Source organism: Molossus molossus, unplaced genomic scaffold (assembly GCF_014108415.1).
Source record: "Molossus molossus isolate mMolMol1 unplaced genomic scaffold, mMolMol1.p scaffold_m16_p_18, whole genome shotgun sequence".
Lineage (NCBI taxonomy): Eukaryota > Metazoa > Chordata > Mammalia > Chiroptera > Molossidae > Molossus > Molossus molossus.
Genome location: NW_023425353.1, coordinates 8318912 through 8332185, shown reverse-complemented (window position 1 = coordinate 8332185; position 13274 = coordinate 8318912). Strand labels below are relative to the sequence as shown.

The 13274-nt window shown below is 44.3% G+C and overlaps 1 protein-coding gene across 2 annotated transcripts in view; it reads right to left on the bottom strand.

Moving 5' to 3' along the window:
• Positions 1 to 13274, bottom strand: part of MAGI1 (membrane associated guanylate kinase, WW and PDZ domain containing 1) — a 574287-nt gene that overhangs the window by 232895 nt on the left and 328118 nt on the right. The window lies entirely within an intron of this gene.

Below are 13274 nucleotides of genomic sequence, written 5' to 3'. Positions count from 1 at the left end.
AGCTCATACATCATAAATACAAATGTGCCTTTGATGATTATAAATTTGATGCTTTATCATAAATCGCTTTATGAACATTCTCTCATTTAAGTCGTATAAAGCCCAGTGAGAGTGGTGCATCATTCCTGCTTTTAAACAGATGGGAGTGACTCCCAGTGCTGAAGTGCTGAGAATCAGGACTGGGCCCCAGATGTCCCCCTCAAAGGTCTGTGCCTCCCCTCCGCCTGTGTGACTCCAAACACGTGCGCATCCGCACGAAGAGTGAAGCTGTTCTGTTCGATCCACAGAAGGAGGTCCTTCAAAGCTATCAGGTCGTGCAGAAGAGGAACGGTTAAGAACCTGGTACAGACTAGAACAGTCTAGGAAGACATGACAAACAAATGCAGCGTGGACTCCTGCGCTGGATCAGGGACAGAGAAGGACTAGTGACAAACACTGGTGAGATCTGAGTTGAGATCGGAGTTAATAGTAACGTTCCGATGTTAACTTCTTACTTTTGACAAATGTACTGTGGTTATGCATGATGTCAGGATTAGGAAAAATTAGGCAAATGAGATTCAGGAATTCTGTACCATCTTTGCAACTTTTCTGCGTCTTTAATGTTCCAAAATAGAATTCGTTTATTATAAAAATCTGTAGAGTGCACTGATTATGTGAACGGGCCGGTCGGCAGGGTTCTCGTGTTGCACGCTGCAACCCGCTAAGGTGAGAATTCTTCTAGAATTCTGGACAAGACCACAGCTCTCATTGTGAGAGAATGTGGTACACGGTATACTTGGTTCAAAATATTTCGGAGAGACAGTTCTCACCTCACAGACTGATCATCGGGTATTTCTAATCCATGATGCCGTAAGTGACCATTACCATTGTTGCACCCTATTTTCATTCCACCTCCCTGCTGCCTTTCAGCTGCTCGTCAAAAGTGATTACAAGTAATAGAGCTATAAACGCCATTCAATCCTTAGGACACTCAGGGGCCCTACATCCACCTGGACTCGGAGTGCTAAGCCACAGCTCTGCCACCCGCCTGGCTTCCCCTCCGGGCAAGCTCTCCAGTTGCTCATCAACGTTGCTCTTATTGGCGTCTTTTTTCTGACTAGAGCACAGACCAGCAAGCCAAAGCTACAGCTTTTTAAACCACAGATGCAAGAGGAGAAAAGCAAACTCAACCATCTTCTGTCTTACATTTCACACACCCAGAGGAACAGGGGGGAGAGCGCAGACTATGAGTCAGGTCAAAGTCCTGGCCTTTGTCACAGAAGGGGAGAGACCCAAGTGAAATCAGAGGACAAGAGAGCTCAGACGTGGCCAGCCAAGCCTCCTCCCTCGACACCTTGCATACAAGACCTCAGAACACAAGCTCAAACCCGCTGTACGACTCACCACGGGTTTCTGCACAGGCTGATCACTGGCACCTGGGGCAGGGCCGTCTGTGGCTGTTGCGGGTGGCACCTGGGGCAGGGCAGTCTGTGGCTGTTGCGGGTGGCACCTGGGGCAGGGCCGTCTGTGGCTGTTGCGGGTGGCACCTGGGGCAGGGCAGTCTGTGGCTGTTGCGGGTGGCACCTGGGGCAGGGCAGTCTGTGGCTGTTGCGGGTGGCACCTGGGGCAGGGCCGTCTGTGGCTGTTGCGGGTGGCACCTGGGGCAGGGCAGTCTGTGGCTGTTGCGGGTGGCACCTGGGGCAGGGCAGTCTGTGGCTGTTACGGGGTTGGCCCTCTAGACGGCAGCGTCCTTATTCTTGGCAGCCCTCAAAAAAATACCTGAAGGGCTCCCCAGTCATTGTGACAACTCTGTGGGCAGTCAGGGACAGTTATTGCTTAACTGATGAATCTCTTTTCATTTGGATCCAAGAGCTCATCAGAGAATACTGCAAAGGGCCCGTGACGGTGCCGATTCCAAACTGCTAAGAGTCCAGGCGCCGTGCGCAGGCTCACGGAGACACACGTCTTCGGTGCAGGGCTGCTGGCTGGGAGGCCCAGAGCTCAGGGCTGGGGTCAGAGGTCCGAGCGCATCTCACAGGGGCTCGGCAGGGCCCCTGACAAGGCCTGCCAGAGGAAGCCGGCCACCAGCCTGTAAGACCTAGGTTCCAACTCTCAACTCTGCTTTTTTTAGCAGGAAATCGGTCTTAAATAATATGTACATGACTGCATGGCTGTGTTCTAATAAAACGTTATTACAAAAACAGGCAGGGGGACAGATTTGGCCCACAAACTGTCCTGTGCCACCCCCTGTTCTAGAGGATTGTGTCTCTCTCAAAAAACATGATACAGTTTCCCAATATTGCCAAGGGGGAGGGGGTTGTGTGTGTGTGTGTGTAAACCATTGCTCTGGTTTACTGTGCTCAGAGCCACTACCCTTCGAAAGAATTTATTCTCCTTTCTCTTGCTTGTTATCTGTCACTTACCCCGCCAGGAGGTTTTCCTGTGAAAGCTGAGACCCGCTCCATGTACAGGAGGAGTTGCCATACACTTAGTGACTGACTGGATGAATAAATGAATAATACGAATTAAAATAATACAAGCAGCCTGGCCTGTGTGGTTCAGTGGTTAGAGCACCGGTCTGCAGACCAAAAGGTCGCGGGTTTGATTCCTGGTCAGGGGCACTAACCTGGGTTGCAGGTACAATTCTTGGTCGGGGTGCATGGGAGAGGCAGCCAATCAATGTGTCTCTTTCACATTGATGTTTCTCTCCCTCTCTCTCCCCCTCCGTCCCTCCCTTCTACTCTCTGGAAATCAATGAAAAAAATATTCTCAGGTGAGGATTTAAAAAATTTTTAAATAAAATAAGACAAGCAGTGGCTAAACCAAAACCAGGTGGACTTACGTTCTCATCCATTTGCTATCTCTATATTAGGCAAGTCCCTTAATCACTCTGAGCCTCAAGCAGTAGAATGGGGGTCATGACACTATGCACCACATAGCTATCAGGAGGATAGACAAGAACACACAACATAATGCTCAATAAATGTTTGCCACCCTCCCCTTCATCATCTGACTTGAAGTAACATATTTCAAAAACACTTCCCATGGAATCTGGTTTGTTCTCAAGGAGAGAAAATTTTTAAAGATTCATAATTATGACAAGTATATAAAACAAACAAGCTAAACAAGTCAATCTTCCCATATTGCTAGACTGCAAACTAATTGCAACCTAAATGTCACCCTCAGATTGCGCTCACACACACTGCTGTTCACACACACTGTATGGCCCAAGGTGTGCAAACGGAGGTTCGTGCGAACTGTGCCCACAGCAGAGTCGCAAACAGCTGCGCTCCCTGGACCCGGTGTCACTGTGTCCGCCATTCACTCTGTGTAACCACTTACGTAGGTTCTTCTCATTGATTACAGTGTTTGTTTATTATTTTAATTTGGATTACCCTGACTACTAATGCTGCTAAACATGCATCCTGGCTACCGGTCCTCTGTCAGAAATATGTTTTGCAATTATCTTTTCCCACTCTGTGTCTTATCTATTTACTTTCTTGATGACGTTTTTTGATAAGTGGAAGTTTTTATTGTGGATGAAATCTAATTTATCAAGTTTTATGGGTTTTGGTATGTATTATTCATTTATTACAGATGAATCAGCAATAGCATAACGAAATAGATAGAAGAACTGTGGGCAAGGGTTAGGATACCTGGATTTGGCACCTAAATCCATGTCCTATTTGTGCTGGGAAAGTCATTTGTGAGGGTTAATTTCATGTGTCAAGTTGACTGGGCCATGGGGTGGCCAGATATTTGATCAACAGTTATTCTTCGTGTGTCTGTGAGTGTGCTTGTGGGTAAGTTTAACACTGGAAATGAGTAACACAGACTGTTCTCCCCAGCGCGGTGGGCAGCGCTCAGTCAGGTGAAGGCCTGAAGAGCACAAAAGGGCTGACCCTCCCGGGAGTAAGAGGAAGTTCCTCCTGCCCGAGCCATCGGTCGTTTCTTTCCTGCCTGTGAACTGGAACGTCAGCTCTTCCTGGGTGTGAGGCCTGCAGGCTTGGACGAGATCTTAGAGCCTCAGCTTTCCTGGCCCTTCGGCCTTCGCACTGACTTAGAACCACACCATCAGCTCTCCTGAGTCTCCCGCTTGCTAACTGCAGATTTTGGGTCTTGTCAGCTTCTATAATTGTGTAAGCAAATTTTTCACAATAAATCTCTCTTTAAATATATACATACATACATATTCATACATGCATTCTACTAACTCGGTTTCTCTGGAACCCTGACTAATACATCATCTGCCTCGTCTAGCTCCAGCACAGCATGGAGTATTTTAATAGGTGTTTAACGAATGTTGCCGAATTCTCTAATAAATTGGCCTAGTTCACATATCTGTAAATGAATGAGCTAGACTCGACAATCCCAGAGGTCTTGCCTATTCGGAAATTTGATACTTATCTTGGTGTCACCTTTCCATTCCAGCAACGCCTTCTCCCTCAAGTGCCCTCTTCTAAAATCAACTGGACTGTGCCTCTCCGGAAAGTGACAAAGTGCCCCCCTGGCTCATCCAGCCAGCAGCCATGCGGACAGGCCCTGCTCCACAGCACCCTGCCCCGGCCTGCTGCCCACATGCACGGCCAAAGCTACCTGCGAGCACAGTGCCCAGAGTGCTGACTACAAGAGGGTGGCAGCAGGTGAATTCTCTCAAGTCCCTCCTCTAAATGCATTGCTCATATACAGACACACACACCCCACTTTTAAAATAACATTTTTTAAACTGCAACAAAGATGCCAGATGAGCCAATACACCCAGTTACTGACCCCTTTTGGGCAAGCAAGTCCCTGACACCCCAGTTACCGAAACATAGAAGGGGGTCCAACATTTGTCAGAAGAACAAGCATGTCACCACCTCAGCCTTTGAGAACCTGTGTCAGCCTCTCTTCACTGCCTGATTTCAGACCAGTCCTGAAATTCCAGAGAGCAATGTTTCTTGAGAAACGAAATAAGTTTAATAAAGTTAAAGAAACTTTATCTATTTAATAAATTATACAAGTTTTGCAATGCCTTGAGGCCAGCCTATACCCTAGGGAGATGCCAAACCACGGCTGAGACGTCTTACTTTGCAATGAATGCATATTAGAAAAGGAGACCAGGTGATGGTGACTGAGAGTTGCAGTGAGAACCGGGAGGAGGTCAGTTCACTGGCTTCCCCCACGAAACTCACGGAAGCGGGGAGCTACTGCTCCTTCGCCCTGGAATGTTCTGATAGCAGGGGCCAGCCCGGCCCACGCGGTAATCAGTGGGAGCGGAGTTTCCTAGAAGGGAGAGATCCGAACCCGGCACACCTGCAGTAACACCAGTGCTTAGGCCTGGACCTCCACCCAATTAAGACTCTGTGGGGAAGAACTAGGCTTTTCTCTCTTTACTTTTTTTCTTTTTCTTTCTTTTCTTTTTTTGCATCTTCTCTCGTGATTCTAGTGCACAGCCAGGGCTCTGAGCCGAGCAGCCTCCTCTGACGCCGAATTCTCAGCGGGTCTACTAAACGTAAGAATATCGGACCCTTCTGTGGATAGGCATCCTGTAGGCTCTCCTAAGATGAAGTGCCTTGAACTTCAAAGCACAAGTGTCAGACTCTGACCAAGCAGCAGGGTGGGACGGACGGGACTGAAGAACATCAAGGGGAAAGGGAACTGAAAAGCACCTGGCACCTCTTAGAGTCACAGCCCTGGGGATTCGCACTGGCTTTCTGCCAGCCCTGACTGAGGGAGAAGACTCAAACTAGCTGGGCAGGAAATTCACCTCCAAGGATCAAGGCGACCTGGACTTTGATGCCTCTCGCTGAGGTTCAGCCACACTTTCCACTTTCACACCAATTCCTGAGAAAAGTCATACATTACTTATATTTAGCTTGAAGAACACACATCAAATGTAAAGAGTGGGACAGGGACCGAGGGACCTAAGGTGTGCCCCTGGCTGTAATCTGTGACAAAGAGCAAGTTGAGAGCTAACAGAGGGGCTGCCCCACACTGGAATATTGCCACCGATGTCTTCAAGTGGCACAGGCTACCCCTGACACTGGAAGAGCACGCAGGAGGCTCCCCAAATCAAACACAACCCAAATGTGACCTCTGTGAACCGAGTGATTGTCCTGTTGATGGATTTGACACTCAGTCTACACAACCACGTGCCACCTCACAGGTTTCATCCAAGACAACACCATGCGATGCCTGCGCCCGCTCCCAGACCCGGATCAGCACCTCTAGTGCTCACAGCGACATCCATTTCTTTCAATGAGACATTCTGCCACTGGTCACAGGTACCACAGCCATTACCGTGGTGCCCTTGCTCCACACGACTCCAAGGGGGTGAGTGAAAGGGCTTAACATTTCTTCCATCAGCAAACTAAAAACATTTACGCCTTCAAGAAACCCTTTCTTCATCCAGACACCAAAACTTTCCTTGAAGCTGTCTGCACTGGCCCGCCTAGACATCATGCTCCCTACAACCCGACGCGCTTTATGCATACGCGCTGAACGGCACTGCCAACCTCAAAGTTCAAGCCAAGTCCAATTATGAAAATAAAGCTGTTACACTGCTTTTCTTTTTACTTGTTGAAAGAAGACTAGCTTAACATTTGCTTTCTCCTCATAATTAGAAAAGCTTCTGGAAAGAAAATGTACTCAACAGGCCTGAGCAGAAAATAGCTAACAACGAAATCTTATGTGTAAAAGAATAACCATCAAGAACAGAAGCTCCACCTGCACGCGTGGGAACAGCGCCGCCGCGCAGCCCGGAGCAGCGCTGTTCCCGCGAGGCCTGGGGCTTGGACCGCCAGGCGGCTTCCGGGGGATCGGCAAGCTCTAGCCGAACGAGCCCCAACAACGCACCAGAGAACACTCTGACACAACAGACGTAGGAAAATATTTTCAAAAGCAGCTCTTGGCTTACGTATAGTATGTGGCACCGCAGGCACATAGAGAAGCAGCAGCGACGTGGTGACGCCGTGTGACTTTCTGCACTGCGTCGGCCAGACGGTGGGGTAGGTTGTTCACTTCCCAGGCCCCTCGCCCTCTTTGCCCTCCACTGGTGACTTCCCAGTTCAGTTTCCTTAGCAGGGCTAGAGAGAAAAGAACTGGAGACGCGCAGATAACCAATTTTCTCCTAATTGTCTGCTTTAAACCATGCTCGTAGCAAATGCCGTGCCATCTCCACAGCTCTCAGGATTAAACGTTCTGGGTTCCAGAGCCAGCTCAATGTCCGGGTGCTGCCTGTGGGAGGAAAGGGCTCCCACTCCCCTCGGAAGATGGGGCAGAGGGAGGTTTCCCTGTTGCTCCTACTGAATACAAAGTCAAACCTTGGACGTCATCTATCAGACAAGCGAAGTCTCTGAAACGTAAACAGAGAAAGACGACAAGCCAGGAGCCTCAGGACAGACCTCGGGGGTGGCGAGGTCCATGGCTCTCTGGATCCCATACCCATCCTGGAACCAGAGTGAGAGCTGGAAGTGGTCAGCACCCAGGGATCAACCAAAACGAGTAGAGAAAAGCCTGCTCTCTCTGGCTGCGTAACCAGAAAAGAGGCAGACGAACAACACAGAAAACGTTCAGACAGTCACTGCTCCAGCCAAATACCACAATATCTGATACCTGAAACGCCCAACCCAGAAATGACAGAGTAGGGAGCATAGACATCCACCCTCTCCAGGGTGATGTCAGAGAACACAGAGTAGAGACAGAATGTTCAACCCCACTGGGCTAATGAACCCTTTCCCCTCCCTCTCCCCTCCCTCTGCATGTGTGTCCCACGGGAAGTCACAATAAGTCATAAGAAGCCCCTCCCCCATCGACTGTCATGAAAGAGTGCAGACCTTCACCTTCCGCGCAGCCCTGCAGTAACAAGGTATCATCCCCCTTCCTCTGTCAAACCATGTAAAACTGAAATTGTCAGTAAGATTCTGAGTTTCGTAACATAATATCCAAAATGTCTAAATTTTGATTGAAAATCACTCATCATAAGACCCAGGAAACTCTCAACCAGAATGGAGATAATCAGTAGATGCCAACACTCAGAAGACAGAGATTTGGAATTATCTGACAAATATTTGAAAACATTCACTGTAAAAATCATCCAAGGAGCAATTCCAAACACACTTGAAACAAATGGAAAAGTATCAAGTCTCAACCAATAACAGAAAATACAAAGGTAAAACAAATAGAAAATTTAAAACTATAAACTAAAATTAATTAATAATGGAGGAGAACAGAGGAAACAACTTGAAGGTAAAACTTGAGAAATTATCCAACCCAAAAAGGTGAGAAAATGACTGTGAATATAACAAAAATTTAACATTTGTGTCACTGGAGTCAAAGTAAAAAAGAAAGAGGGGTGTTAAAAACTTCCTTGAAGAAATGACTGAAAATGTTCCAAATTCAGCAAGAGACATAAACGTACAGATTCAAGGCGAGCAAATCCCAAAACAGAATAACGTTTTTAAAATACACACTAAAACATATCGTAATAAATTTTTGAAAACTAAAGGAAAAGAAGAATTTTAATATCAGTGAAATAAATGATACTTTACCTAAAGAAGAGAAATAACTAGAATGGCAGTGGATTTTTCATAGAAAACTATGGAGATCAGAAAAAAAAAAAGGTACATTTTTCAAGTGCTGGGGAAAAAAATAACTGTCAAATGAGAATTCTACATCAGATGAAAATCTCCTTCAGAAATAAGGTGGAAATCAAGACATTCTCACCTGAAGGAAAACTAAGAGGCTCTGGAGGCAGCAGACCTACTCTTAAAGGATGGCTAAGACAGTTCCCCAGCCCTGGTTGGTCTGGCTCAGCAGTTAGAGTACAGGCCTGCAGACCAAAGAGTCTCAGTCTCAATTTGTGGTCAAGGGCACATACTTCAGTTGCAGGCTCAATCCTGGGCCCCGCCAGAGTCGTAGGGGAAGCAACCAATCAAGACACAATGATATCTCTCTCTTTCTCTCTCTCTCCATCCCCCCCTTCTTCCCCCTCTCCCTTCCTTTTTCCCACTCTATCTAAAAATCAATGGACAAAATATCCTTGGATGAGGATTTTTTAAAAAGGAAGTTCTCTAAACAGAAAAAAAATGTTATAAAAGTGGGACTTTTTATTTAGAATAAGAGGAAAGAAGAAAAACAATGGAAAGAGCAAAAATGCAGATAAACACAATATCTTTTCCTATTCTCCTTGAGTTTTCTAAGTTAGATTTGATGGTCAAAGCAAGAAGTATAACACTGTTTCATGTGGTTCTAAGTGTACATGAAGGAAATAATTAAGACAATGATGTTATAAACAAGGATGAAAGCAAGGCAAAGTTTCAACAGTTCACTCACTTGAATGGGTAAAATGACAACAGTATACAGTGAAAAAAGTCTATGTCTGAAGCAATCATTTGCCATAAAAGAGATAAACTCAAAAGCATTACAGACAAATCAAAATAAAATGCTTTAAAAAATGTTATAATAACCCACAGGCAGGCAAGAAAAAAAACACACAAAAAAAAAAATAATCAAGAGAGACCAAAGACACACATAGACCAAAAAACCAAGTGTCAGACTTAAGCTCTAAATTGTGAATAATTACATTAAATGTAAATTGTTCAACTATATTCCATCTATAAGACACTCACTTTGAATTTAATGCTATAGGTATATTGAAAGTAAAAGAATGGGAAAAGCTGTATCATGTAAACATTAATGAAGAGAAAGCAGGACTGCTATGTTAATATCAGATAAAACAGACTTCAGTGCAAAAAAAAAACTAACGCCCTGGCTGGTTTGGCTCAGTGGTTAGAGCATCAGCCTGCAGTCCCGAGAGACCCGGGTTCAGTTCCCGCTAAGGGCGTGTACTTCGGTTGCAGTTTGTCCCCGGCCCTGGTTGGGTAGTGTGGGTGGCAGCCACTCGATGTGTCCCTTTCACATTGATGTTTCTCTCTCTCTGTCTCTTCCTCTCTCTCCCTCCCATTTTATCTGAACAAAAAAATAGAAAAATGTCCTCAAGTGAGGATAAAAAAAAAAATGTTAACACAGACAGAAAAAAAACATTATGTAATGATAAAAGGGTCAAACCACCAAGAAGACATAGCAATCCTAAATACGTATGTACCAAACAAGAGTGTTGCTGAATACATAAAGTAAAATCAATAAAACTGAAAGAAAAAAAGAAACAAATATCCACAATTATAGTTGGAGACTTCAACCTCACTCTCTCGACAACTGATAGAATTAAACAGAAAATCAGCAAGATGTAAAAAAACTCACCTTCAAGCAATAGGATCACATGGATATTTAAAAAACACTCATCCAACAGCAGCAGAATGCAAATTCTTTTCAAGTGCCCATATTGTGAATGATAAAACAAACCAACAATTTTGAAGAACTGAAATCACACATACAGAGTATATTATCTAAGCACAAGAAAACCAAATTTGAAATCAATAAAAGATAAGAAGAAAACCTCTAAATACTTAAATCCAACAATATATTTATTTTTTTTAAATGTGTCAAAAAGCAAAAGTCTCAAGGGATATAAAATATAGTGAACTGAATGAAAAATAAAAATACAACATATCAAAATTTGTGAGACACAGCTAAAGCAGTACTGAGAGGGAAATGTATAGCACTAAAGAATTCTAGTGGAAAAGAAACATTTCAAATAAAAATTTATTATTACTGTAAGAATCCACAAAGAGCAAAACAAAATAAACCCAAACAAAAAAAATGAAAAAATATAAAGATAAGAACAGAAATCAGTGAAATTAAAAACAGAAAACAACGAAGAAAAAAAATGACAGTTCTTTGAAAAGATCAAACTGAAACATTTCTTGTAAGATCGACAAAGAAATTCCCAGTAACAATCCAGCAATATATAAAAAGAATTATACATCATGACCAAATGAGGTTTCAGGGATGCAAGTTTGGTTGTATATTCAAAAATTAATCTGCCCTGGCCGGTTTGGCTCAGTGGTTAGAGCGTCGGCCTGCGGTCCTGAGAGACCTGGGTTCGGTTCCCCCTAAGGGCATGTATCTCGGTTGCAGTTTGTCCCTGGCCCTGGTTGGTTGTGTGGGTGGCAGCCACTCGATGTGTTCCTTTCACATCGATGTTTCTCTCTCTCTCTCTCTGTTCCTCTCTCTCCCTCCCACTCTACCTGAACAAAAAAAAAAATGAAAAAATGTCCTCGGGTGAGGATAAAAAAAAAAAAAAAATTAATCACTGTAGCCCTGGCCAGTTTGGCTCAGCAGTTAGAGCGTTGGCCTGTGGTCTGGAGAGACCCGGGTTCGGTTCCCACTAAGGGCACGTACTTCGGTTGCAGTTTGTCCCCGGCCCTGGTTGGTCGTGTGGGTGGCAGCCACTCGATGTGTCCCTTCACGTCGATGTTTCTCTCTCTCTCTCCCCCTTCCTCTCTCTCCCTCCCACTCTATCTGTACAAAAAATGGAAAAATATCCTCGGGTGAGGATAAAAAAAAAAAATTAATCACTGTAATCCATAATATTAACATGCTAAAGAAGAAAACTCACATGATCTTATTAACAGATTCAGAAATACTTGATAAAATTCTACATCCATTCATGACTAAAACTCTCAGAGAGTTATAAACAGAGAGGAACTTCTTTAAGTGAATAAAGAACATGCACAGAAACCCACAGCTACTTTATATACTTAATGATGGAAGCCTACCCCGCCCCCCAGACTGGAAACAGCACAAGGCTTTCACCACTCTCATTCGACAAAGTGCTGGGAGTTCTGGCAAGAGTACTGCATGCAAGACCAGAAAGGGAAATAAACAGAAGGCATACAAATCAGAAAGGAAGATGTACAACTGTCCTTATTCACAGATAACATGATTGTCTATATAAAAAATCCTGCCCTGACCGGTTTGGCTCAGTGGTAGAGTGTCGGCCCAAGGACCAATGAGTTGCGGGTTCAATTCCGGTAAAGGGCACGTACCTCGGTTTCAGTTGGTCCCAGCCCTGGTGGGGGTCATGTGGGAGGCAACCAGTCCATGTGTCCCTCTCATGTGAATGTTTCTCTCTCTCTACCTTTCTCCCCCTCTCCTTCCCTAGCACTCTATCTGAAGATAAATAGAAAAATATCCTTGGGTGAGGATTAAAAAAAAAACAACCTTGCCTGGCCAGTGTGACTCAGTAGTTGAGCATCGACCCATGCACCAAGAGGTCACCAGTTTGATTCCCAGTCAGGGCACATGCCCAGGTTGTGGGACCGATTCCCCAGTGGGGGGCATGCAGGAGGCAGCCAACTGAGTCTCTCTCCTCGATGTTTCTCTCTCTAAAAATCAATAAAGAAAAAAAGAAATTTAAAAAAAAAAAGAAAAGAAAAGAAAATCCCAAGGGATCTATTAAAAAAATAAAAACAGCCCTGGCCGGTTTGGCTCAGTTGGATGGGCATCGTCCTGGGCACTGAAAGTTGCTGGTTCGATTCCGGGTCAGGGCACGTGCCTGGGTTGAGCTCGATCCCCAGTAGGGGATGTGCAGGAGGCAGCTCATTGATGTTACACTCTCACATCAATGTTTCTCTCTCTTCCTTTCCCTCTCCATTTCCTCTCTCTGAAAAATCAATAAACTATTTAAAAATTTTTTAATAAAAATAAAACTGAAAATACCCTCCTGGTACTAATAAGTGACTTTAGAAACATGACAGGATACAAGAAAAACATCCAAAAATCACATTTCTGTATACTAGCAATGAATACAATAAAATCTAAATTTAAAATAGAATATAATTTACAATTGTTCAAAGATGAAACCCTCAGGTGTAAATCTAATAAATCACGCATAGGACTTGTTTGCTGAAAACTAGAAAACAGTGATGAAATAAATCAAAGAAGACTCAAATAAATGTAGGAGACATGTGCCATATTCGTGGATTTACACTGTGAACATAGCAAAGACATCAACTGCCATACAGGTTTAATGCAATTCCAATCAAAATCCGATGAAAGTATTCTGTGGATATATACACGATTATTCTAAAATTCACACGGGAAGGCAAAGAAATCGGAATAACAAAACCTTTTCGAATAAGAAGAATAAAGTTTAGTTAATTTCAAGACTTATTATAAAGCTAAGTGTTCTAGTCTATATAGTACCAACGTGGGGCCAGACACACAAATGGAACAGAGCACAGAACCTGGAAACAGACCCACACAAATATGCCCACATAGGTTTTCACAAAGCAACAAAAGCAATTCAGCAGAGAAGGATAACCTTTCAACAAATGGTGCTGGAGAAACTGAACCACCAAAGAATAAAAGGAGGTGAACCCTGACTTAAACTTTATATGTTCTATAAAAAT